At 47.7% G+C, this 11015-nt stretch overlaps 1 long non-coding RNA gene across 1 annotated transcript; it reads right to left on the reverse strand.

The window, feature by feature from the left end:
* Positions 1–6708: 6708 nt before the first annotated feature.
* On the reverse strand, positions 6709–8327 carry LOC309393943. The gene is made up of 3 exons (XR_014175663.1): positions 8239–8327; positions 7463–7520; positions 6709–6754 (listed from the first exon to the last, which is right to left on the reverse strand). It is a non-coding gene; the product is annotated as an uncharacterized lncRNA (long non-coding RNA).
* Between the last annotated feature and the right edge of the window lie 2688 nt (positions 8328–11015).

Genomic DNA, 11015 nt, shown 5'->3' on the forward strand with positions numbered 1-11015 from the left:
CACCTGCTCGGCTCCTTTGGCTGCTCGGTTCTGGCTCCCAGATCTGGCTCTGGCTAGACTCTCTGCCCTCCCCACAGCAGAGTCCGCTCCCTCCTCACTGCTGCCCCTTGGCCTCAGATGGCACTCCGAGGCTTGGAGGTGAGCCTCAGGATCCATCGCTACCAACCTCACCACTGCCACGGCCATCACCTCCACCCTCCTTCTTGGCTTGGAGCCCTGGGATTCCTCAGTGCTCTTAGGCCCTGATGCTCGGTGGCTGGGTGGCTTTCAGCTCAGCTGATAGTCCTGCAGTGACTGGTAAGGTGGGGGTAAGGGAGGGGCTTCAGCTGGTAAGGGAGGGGCTCTCCTGGCTCCCCTGGCACACTGGGTGGCAAGTCAAGGGAAGGGAGGGGAAGAATCTCTTTTCTTTCTCAAATGGTTAAAAGCCACCATTCCTCCATTCCAGGTATGGGGAGAGAGAGTGTCAGCAAAGTTGTCCCATGTGCTGGTCACTCAGGAGTGCCAACATCATTTTTGAAGAAGGCCACTTGGCTGGTGACCTCCCTGTGGTGATCTTCCCTGTCTTTCTCCGAACACCAGTTCTGCAGCTCTAATTCTTGGATGGCCATTCTGACATGCATCAATCCTTCTCTGTTGTCCTCCAGAGTTTTCTACAGGTCTTCGGTTCTGTCCTGGTAAACACAGATCTGCTGCTGCTGCAGATGGTTGAGGTGCTTCTTCTCATTTCCACCCACATTCTGAAGAATGGAGACTTTCTGCTTCAGTGGCTTTTCTCCACAAAGTGGAACTTTGGTCCATCTCAGACAGTTCATGCTGCAGACTCTAGAGGTGCTTCTTGAGTTTCTTTCTAATATCTCCACAGAAAGAGCATTGAAGGACTCTGTGTCCAACTGTCTATCCAGGAGAGGAGGGAGGATTGGGGGAGGGAAGGAAGGAGGGAGGTTGGGGACTGACTTGCTACCATGTGTGCCAGGTGAGTCTGGCCAGAGCCGGATCTGGGAGCCGGAACCAAGCAGCCAAATGGGCTGAGCAGACGGGGGCCGAACAGCTCTCAGGAGAGGAGGGGAGAGGAGAGCAGCCAGAGGCAGAAGGGGAGCCCAGGGGTCCCCAGGAGAAGCCTCAGGGGAGCAGAGAAACCCAAGGCAGCAAGGCTGAGGGAGCAGGGGGGCAGAACGGGAGGAGAGGGCTGGGTGGAGGGTCTCGGGGGCAGGCAGAAGCTCCTGCTGCTCCAGAGCCTCTCAGGGGGAAGCAAGAGAAGGAGGAGGCCATGCGTAACATCTACCTGTACTTTCGCTTCCCCATCTCATGCATACACCCCATGTCACCCCATAGAGGGCCTCTCCCACCAATTAGACAACAAACACATCCACACCACACCAGACCCGACTCTCACCCCATAAAGAAACATCCCATTCAACCCATCTGGCTCTAAGCCTATGGGGAGCCCCCCCAAAAAAACATTCCTCATCAAGCACAGGCAACTTCACCAACCCTAACATTCTGAGAGAATTGGAAGGGACCTTGGAGGTCTTCTAGTCCAAGCATTGCTCAATGAGGCTAACAGTGGAGTCTTTATGGGAGTTCTGACTTCAACAAGCTAAGAGAGATCTAACAAAATGGAATTCAAAGTAGAGAAAAGTAAAGTCTTAAACTTAGGGGGAAAAAGCCAAAGGTACACATAGCAGTAACTGTGAGAGGGATCCTGGAGTCTTAGTGGTGAACCAATTAAATATGAGCCAAGAGTGTGCGGCAGCAGTCAAACAAGCCAATGCAATCCTAAATTGCATTAACAGAGGGATACAATCAAGATCAAGAGAGGCACTAATACCACTCTGTAAAGCCTTAGTAAGACCACACCTAGAGTACTGCATCCAGTTTTGGTCACCATACTATAAAAAGATGTTGAGATTCTAGAAAAAGTGCAGAGAAGAGCAACTAGGATGATTAGGGGACTGGAGGCTAAAAGATATGAAGAACGATTACAGGAACTGGGCATGGCTAGTCTAGTGAAGAGAAGGACCAGGGGAGACAGGATAGCAATATTCCAATATTTGAGGGACTGCCACAGAAAGGAAGGGGACGAGCTAGTTTCCAAGGCACCTGAAGGCCGGATAAGGAATAATGAATGGAAACTGAACAAGGAGAGATTCAACCTAGAACTAAGGAGAAATTTCCTGGCAATGAGACCAATCAACCAATGGAACAGAAGTTGCCTTCAGAGGTTGTGGGAGCTTCATCCCTGGAAGCTTTCAAGAAGAGACTGGACAGCCATCTGTCAGAAATGATGTAAGGTCTCCTGCTTGGGTGGGGGCTTTGAACCAGATGACCTACAAACTCCCTTCCAACTCTGTTAATCTTTTCTACTTTCTAGAGAGACTAGGAAGGATTCCACTCGTGGATATCTGAAACTATGAATACGGAAACACTTAATTCCTTCTTTGAATCTCTTTTTATGCTCAAAGAAAAAAATATGAAAAGAATGATGAGAGAGATAGAATTGATATACAATTCCAAATAGGCACAGAATTCATAGAGTGGCTGACCAATTGCACCCAGTGAGTAGTCCTTCATGGAGCTACATCTACATGGGGTGAAATATTGAGAGAGGGGCCTCAAGTTTCTGCCTTGGGCCCCGGAATCTTCCATATCTTCCCAAATGATCTATGTGAGGGGACAGAAAGGGAACTCATCAGGTTTGCAGATGGGACCAAGCTTGTGGGAATTACTAGAAAATAAGCTCAATATCCAGAAGACATAAGCATTGGACGCTACCAAACAAGATGCAGTTCACTGGTGAGAAAAGCCAGGATCTGCACTTAGGAGACCCCAATGCCCAGGTACAGAACAGGGGGTACCTGGCTCAGCATTGGTACCTGTGGAAGGATCTCCTGGCAAAGCACTTAAGGATCATCAAGAACTCTGCAACAGAGGACAAAATAGGCCCAGGCAGTCTTAGGCAGCAATAAAAGAGGGGAAGATTCAAGAAGGAGAGAAGGGCTGGTACCACTTTCTCTCTCACTGGTCAGACCATCCTTGGAATATTTTGTCCAATTCTGGTCTCCCCGGAAAAAGAAAAAGTTGTGGAGATTCTGGACAGTATGAAGAGAGGAGGAACAAAGGTGATTTAAGGTCTAGAGGCCAAATCATTTGATGAACGGTTGATGGAGTTCACTATGTCCAGCCGAGACAAGGTGGGAAGGATTGGGCAGCCATGATAGAATCTTCTGGCATTTTTAGGGACTCCCACAGAGAAGAGGGGAGAGACTTCGTCTCCAGAGCCCTGGAGGGAAGGAGAAGAGGAAATGGGTGGGAGTTTGTTAAAGAGAGACCCAATCTAGAAGTCAAGAGAAGTTTTCAGACAGAAGGAACAATTAAGCCATGGAATAAGTTGCCTCCCAAAGTAGTGAGTGCTCCATGACTGGAAGTTTTCAAAGTGGACAAGAGAACCATTTGACTGGGATGGTATAAAGTTCCTGCCTTGAGCAGAGGGTTGGACTAGAAGACCTCCAAAGTCCCTACTAGCCCTATAAATTTACCTCCTGTGTTCTACCATCCCTCAGACTACTTCACCACCCACCACCCACCGGCCACTGACCAGCTCCAGTTGGCCTTGGTGGCCCCTGGCTTCCCCGTCCTGTTGCTTCTCTCTTGCAGCCTCTGGAGCAGCAGGAGTTTCTGCCTGCCCCCGAGACCCTCAGCCCAGCCCTGTCTTCCAGCTCTGCCACCAGCTCCGTCAGCCTTGCGGCCTCCGGGGGTCTCTGCTGCTTTGAGGCGTTTCCTACAGACCCCTCGGCTCCCAGTTCAGCTTCTAGCTGTTCTCCTCTCCTCTCTTTTCCTCTCATGTGGGCTGCCCAGATCCCACCTGCTCGGCTCCTTTGGCTGCTCGGTTCTGGCTCCCAGATCTGGCTCTGGCTAGACTCTCTGCCCTCCCCACAGCAGAGTCCGCTCCCTCCTCACTGCTGCCCCTTGGCCTCAGATGGCACTCCGAGGCTTGGAGGTGAGCCTCAGGATCCATCGCTACCAACCTCACCACTGCCACGGCCATCACCTCCACCCTCCTTCTTGGCTTGGAGCCCTGGGATTCCTCAGTGCTCTTAGGCCCTGATGCTCGGTGGCTGGGTGGCTTTCAGCTCAGCTGATAGTCTTGCAGTGACTGGTAAGGTGGGGGTAAGGGAGGGGCTTCAGCTGGTAAGGGAGGGGCTCTCCTGGCTCCCCTGGCACACTGGGTGGCAAGTCAAGGGAAGGGAGGGGAAGAATCTCTTTTCTTTCTCAAATGGTTAAAAGCCACCATTCCTCCATTCCAGGCATGGGGAGAGAGAGTGTCAGCAAAGTTGTCCCATGTGCTGGTCACTCAGGAGTGCCAACATCATTTTTGAAGAAGGCCACTTGGCTGGTGACCTCCCTGTGGTGATCTTCCCTGTCTTTCTCCGAACACCAGTTCTGCAGCTCTAATTCTTGGATGGCCATTCTGACATGCATCAATCCTTCTCTGTTGTCCTCCAGAGTTTTCTACAGGTCTTCGGTTCTGTCCTGGTAAACACAGATCTGCTGCTGCTGCAGATGGTTGAGGTGCTTCTTCTCATTTCCACCCACATTCTGAAGAATGGAGACTTTCTGCTTCAGTGGCTTTTCTCCACAAAGTGGAACTTTGGTCCATCTCAGCCAGTTCATGTTGCAGACTCTAGAGGTGATTCTTGAGTTCTAAAGAAGGTTCCAGAACTCTTTGAGGAGCTTCTCAGAGGTTCTAAGGCAGACTTCTCAAGTTTGAGGAAGGCCACTTGGCTAGTAACCTCAGACATTTCTTTCTGGAGTTCTTCAGTGTGTTTCACCAAAGATTCTTTCTCTGGCTCTAACTGGTGGGTCATCGTGTTGGCAGGGTCCAAGCTCCCTTTGTTGTCCAGCAGAGGTTTCTGCAGGTCTTCTGTTGTGGTCTGAAGTTGATCCACTGTCTGCTTGAGGCAACTGTGCTGCTCTTTCGTCCGTTGTTTGTCTTTCATGGATTCCTGGATCTGAAAGTCAACGGAATCTGATTAATCTGGAGATCATGGAGGCCATCACTGCAGAATGAGAAAATTGCCCAAACCTGAACTGGTTCTTTTCTTTTTTTCTTTTTATGCACTTTTTAATGTAATTTTATTTAGCTTTGGGGGTCTGTTTGCAATTTTTTTTCCATTTTTGGGTGGCTTTGAATAAAATAAAATAAAATGATTTTAAAAAAATGATATGAGAAAAAGTACAAATGAAATCTTTATGAAAGATTCACATTGTAGCTGCCATTCATTTGTTCTTATATGAAATAAGACAGCTTGTTAAGTCCTACGTCTCAAAATTATATATATATATATATATATATATTTACTGGATTTTACTTATGCACTCTATTAGGAAATCCTAGATATTGTTCTAAAAACTGGATGGTATTTTTAAAACAACATCAAAGTAGCTTTATCTAAGAATTGGTATACATGTTGCATCGCAAAATCCTCTTTCTTCAACTATCCTGCTTGTATTAATGATAATATAGAAGACTAGATGAGCAAGGACCAATTGCTATTCACACCTCCTCAGTTTTATGAGGCATTATCTTAATTAATTAACTTAATTATCAGGAAGTACCGTAGTTAATACTTTGCTGGCTCAAGGTATATCACCAGCATTCCTGCAAACTATTAAGGAAGTGTTATGTGCAAATAAAATATGGCACCAGGCTATAAAGTGGAAGATCATGAGTTCTAGTCCCACTTTAGTCATCAAAGCCAGCTGGGTGACTTTGGGTCAGTCGCTCTACCTACCAACCTCACTGGGTTGTTATTGTGAGGGGAAATAGAAGAAGGAAGATGTGTTTGATATGTTGACTACCTTGAGTTATTTATAAAAATAAGGTGGAATAGTAACAAATAAATGATCTGGGGAGAGAGAAGGAGAAGCTGCTGCACAGGGAATAATCATATAAGGTGGGGGAGCCCTCCAGGTACATAACTGGCAGAGAAAGAACCTCAGAAAACCTCAGAGGACCGTCCCTCACTTTTCAGGCTTTCAAAAGAGTTGGGACATTTGTACTTTCAGACTTGCAAGTTTCTCTTGATGTACCCTGCCAATAAAGTAGAGTTACCTCACTTGGTCATATTTCCTATCTGGTGTACCTGGGAGAAGATGAGGGGACTTGCTACCTTGTGTGCCAGATGAGTTTGGCCAGAGCCGGATCTGGGAGCTCAGATATGGCTGCTGCAGACTTTTGAGGTGCTGCTTCTTGTTTTCCCTCATATTCTGAAGAGGAGTGACTTTCTCAGTAGGCTGTAGTGGCTTTTTTGCACATGGTAACTGTAGTCCATCTCAGCAAATTCATGCTGCAGACTCTAGAGGTGCTTCATAAGTTCTGGAAGGAAGTTCCTCTTTGAAGTCTTTCTCAAAGTCAGCCATCTCTTGCTTGAGATGGACACTCGGCTAGTGACTTCATGCAGTTCTTTGTGGAATTCTTCAATGTATTTCACCAAAGCTGTGTCTCTAGTTCTAACTGATGGCATTATCTTCTGCAGGTTTTCTGCAGGTCTTCTGTTGTGGTCTTAAGTTGATCCAGTTTCTCCTGGAGACAGCTGTGCTGCTCTTTCATCCACTGATTGTCTTTCTGGAATTTCTGGGTCTGAAAGTCAAAGGAGACTCTCAGTTCATCAACCTGGAGGTTGGGACCATCAGTGGTCGCTGAGAGATCGCCCAAGGATATTGACCATATGACCATTCCTTCCTTGTTGCTGACCTGTTTGAAAAATGGAGAGACACAGTCACATCCTCTCTCAGTTCAGGGCTGATTTTGCTAACCTGCCTTCTCCACTCTGGCTTTTTCCTACAGTTTGGAGTCCATCTGCTTCTCCTAGCATGAGATGCAGCAGGAGTGGAGAACCAACGGACAATCTGCAGAGGAATCTCCTGCCAAAGGATCCTTTAGAAATAATCTATCCAGACCTGTTCTCAACCAAAAACCACCAGGTTCAAAATATCATATTTGAGGCACATAAAGAGAAAATCAGCTCTCTGGAGATGTTTCTAATTCTGGGAAAGGGGGAAGGGAAGAGAAGGAGGGGACAATTTGGGACAAGGTTGGTGGATTTGATTACTGTGTGGATGGGTGAACGTTTGGGAGATCTGAAAGTCCAGACTGGGGACAGGTGGTCATCCATCTACCTCTGTGGCCACTCAGAGTCCACATAGTTTCAATGCTGTTGATCAATGCGGACCAAATCCCTGGAGAAGTTGGTAATGCTGACATGGGTGAAGGAAGGAGAAGAAGAGAACGAGCACCGTAAGCAGCTAAGATGGGGATGGGGGAAGGTTGGGAAACCCAAATGACCAGGTTGGGGACAGATCTCCATGGAGAAAATCGATCTATGGACTGCTAGGCATCAACATTCAACAATGACACAGAATCAATCCATCAATTAGGCAGGCAGGCAGGTGCTTAACTTACAAGGTCCTTTTCAGCTGTAGGCTTCTATTGTCTACTTCCTTTTCATGGTTGCCTTAACCTATAAATGGGGAACAGATTAGGGTTAATACAATCAAATGACAATAGCCTAAAGCAGGGGTGTCAAACTCAATTTCATTGAGGGCCGCATCAGGGTTGTGTTTGACCTCGGGGGGGGGGGGGGGCTGAGTGAGTGTGGACAGGGTGGGTGTAGCCAGTTTGACATCATTCTTGTCAGCGGCACGCCTCCCAGCTGTTTCCAGCAGCGACAGCCTCCTGCAGTGCTCTACCAGTGAACTGGGGCTTAGTAGGGACACTTCCGGCCCTCTCAAGCTCCATTTTTAGCTGGCAGAGGCACCATGGGCCACACCTTTGCTGTTTCCAGAGTGGCCCTGTAGGCTGGATCTAGGCACCCTGTGGGCCGATCTGGCCTGCAGGCCTTGAGTTTGACACCTCTGGCCTAAAGCAGTCATTAAATTGCAGTGTAACAACATGCTGAATGGCTGGCTGGAGAATTCTGGGAATTGAAGTCCCTCCATACCTTAAAGGGACCTAGTTTGCACCAACAAAATCCCTCAATACTGGTCTCTCTTCAAACTATTTGACTTCCCATTTGATTCCGAGTCCAACTCAAGGCATCTCATTGCTCAAAAAACCCCAAAGGGGTCAGTATCAGCTCTCCATCAATTTGACAGTCTTTGTATTGCCATGATTTCTGATAACCGAAAAGGTGGTGGCCATTGGAATTAAGACAGACCCCCCCCCACCCAAATACTTACGAGTCCCATCTCAGCCACGAAAGCCAAGTGGGTGACTTCGAGCCAGTCCCTCTCTCAGCCTTCACAAGGTTGTTCTTGTGGGGATGAAGGAATCTTAGATATGTTCACTGCCTTGAGCTATTGAGAGAAATAATAAAGGTAGTATAAAAATCCAAGTAATAAAAGATGAAAGCAAATGTTCAGTCATCAGGCCAAGTGTGTTATTGGGAAATAACTACTATCTGGCAAACGGAATCACAGTTTAGTTTAATTTCCCCAAATCATTAAGCAAGTCAGTCTCTAGCTTTGTGGTCCCAATGCCCACCCAACTGGGACAGTCTGAAGCCATTTTTTTGGCCCCTAAACATTGCAGGTTTTTCCTAGTTCACTTCACCGCCAGCCAGCCAGCCAGCCAGCCCCAGCCCCTTTCTGGAGACAAGAACCTTTGATATGTTGGATGAGGAGTTTGGTGACAGGTATGAAGGCTGCAGACACAGCAGGTATCAGACGTCTGTCCACCTTTTTTTAATCTCTCCCCCTTAGTTCTGCCTTCAAGGGAGGGGTCTCTCCCTCCTGAGGAGCCCAGGTGAGGGAGACCCTGCGATGCCCCCAGTGCCATCCATCCAATCCAGCCACTTTCCAGGGATGTTGAGCAGAGCCTCCATTATGTGGTCCAGACTCCCCAAGGATGCTGGAGACTACCATGGTGAGCTCCAGCCAATGAGCTCAGGAGGAGCCTCTGATGTCACAAGCCAAGACTCTGATTGACTTGGACCTGAGAGTTGAACAATAATTGCCAGCTGGCTGCCTTCCGCTGGGGGCGTGGCTTATCCATTGATAAGCCAATCCTGAAGGGGCTGAATTCTCTTCAGCCAGAGTGGCTCCCTCTGAAGGGGGAACCCTCGATCACCTGGAGAGGTCAGGGAGGCCCAGATTCTGCCCCTTCTCTGAGGCTGAAATTAACATGTTGTCCCTTGGATCTGGAATCTGGTATTAGAGAGCCGGAGAATCCAGGCTTCCCTCTCCAGGCCCAGATGATGACAGGGAAGATGAAAGGGAAATATATACATAAAGGATCAGATATTATTAATATTCAAAAGGCCTCGTGAGAATGTGCCTAAAGAAACACACAGGTCTTTGCCAGCTTTAGCTGCCCATCTCACTGCCTGCAGAGGCCAGACTGTAAACTGCCTCCTACAGGCAGTGAGAATGTTAACTAAAGCATGGAAAGACCCAGTGGAGGAAGGACCCTGAGTGGTGACTGGGGAATTCTGGGAGTTGAAGTTCACTCATCTTCAGATTGCTAAGGTTGAGAAACATGCTTAGTAGATCTTGCACTGGGCAGTGGGACAGATGACCTCTAAGGTCTTTATCAACTTCATTTGTCCATTATGCTAACTGCTTAAGTCTTTATGGAGGGCAAAAGAATCCTCTCCAAGAAGGGGCTTGGGCAACAAAATGAAGGATGTGGGATCTTTGCCAGCTTTACCTGTCCTAATCACTGCCTCCAGAAGCCAGGTGTGACTTAAAAAGCAGACCACAGACTGCCCCCTAGAGGCAGTGAGAGGACAGCTAAACCATTCACAGGGCCCTCAGCAACCTCCATTTTGTGGCGGGTATCTCTGGGGACTGGGGGGGGGGGTCCTCAGCACTGAAGGGCCTCCAAGGAGGGGGAGTCTCAAACCTGGGGTCCCCTTCTCCCTACTTACATGGGGGCAGGAATGGGATATGGAACCCTCGGGGGTCCCAGGCAGTCCAGGAGTTTTCCCTCTTCCTCTTTTTTATTAAAAAGGTTTCTCTTGCTTGTCCACCAGCAGAGGACCCGCATACCAGCCACAGCTTCTACTTTTAGTCCTAGAAACTGGGAAGAAGGGACACTCTTAAGTAGTGCCAGGCAGACATTCAGCTGCGGCAAATGGTGATATCCCTACAACTGACTTAACCTGGTCACTTCACCCAGGGCTGCATTCGCACTTGCAGCTTTTAACCAGGCTTTGTTTTCTTTTTTTTATTAAAGTTTTTTATTTTTTCATTTTCATAACATATACTCACATGTATACTATTACATAACCGACATCATATTGTATTATTCAATGTTTACATCAATTCACCTTACCATCAACTCCCAAAACCAATTATTGGCTCTTCTGCTCTCCATACACCATATTTGTACCTTATCCATCACTTTCTTCTCCCTCTCTCCTCCTCCTCCCTACCTCCTTTCTTCCCTCTGTCATCCTTCTCTTCTTTACTTCCCCTTCCTCTCTCCTCCCCTCTCCTATCCCTCTCTTCTTCCCTTATCTCTCTCCTCTATTTGTATACTTTTCTGTTATATTGGGGGTTTGTTACTAAAAAGGAGGAGAAAAATTAAATATGTATATTGAAAAGAAATTATAAATACCATCAACATAAAATGGAGCTCGCTCAGAAGCTGAAATACACCAAGTAAATGAGATGAAGAGTGGGAAGGAGAGGAAAACCAGGATTTGTTTTCTGAGGGCAGACCTGTTAGCCGAGGAGTCAGGGAATTACAGGAACCCCGAAGTACATCAATTCAATGGAAACAAGATGAACAATAGTTGATAAATGAAGTAAGCTGGGGAAACCTTTCTTCCTGCCAGGACCATATTTGCACAATATACTTCACCAGGCTGGGGAAATGTTCTTGCAGCCATCCTGAGATAAAACACAGGACTAGGTGCACTAACCAAGACCCTTTAGCAAACCACCGATGGCACAGCCACCCCTCCTCCTCTCCCCTGGGGTCTCTCCTGGGGCAAATCCAGAAATCGGAGTGG

This window comes from Natrix helvetica, assembly GCF_964273705.1.
Source record: "Natrix helvetica genome assembly, chromosome: 5".
Taxonomy (NCBI): domain Eukaryota; kingdom Metazoa; phylum Chordata; class Lepidosauria; order Squamata; family Natricidae; genus Natrix; species Natrix helvetica.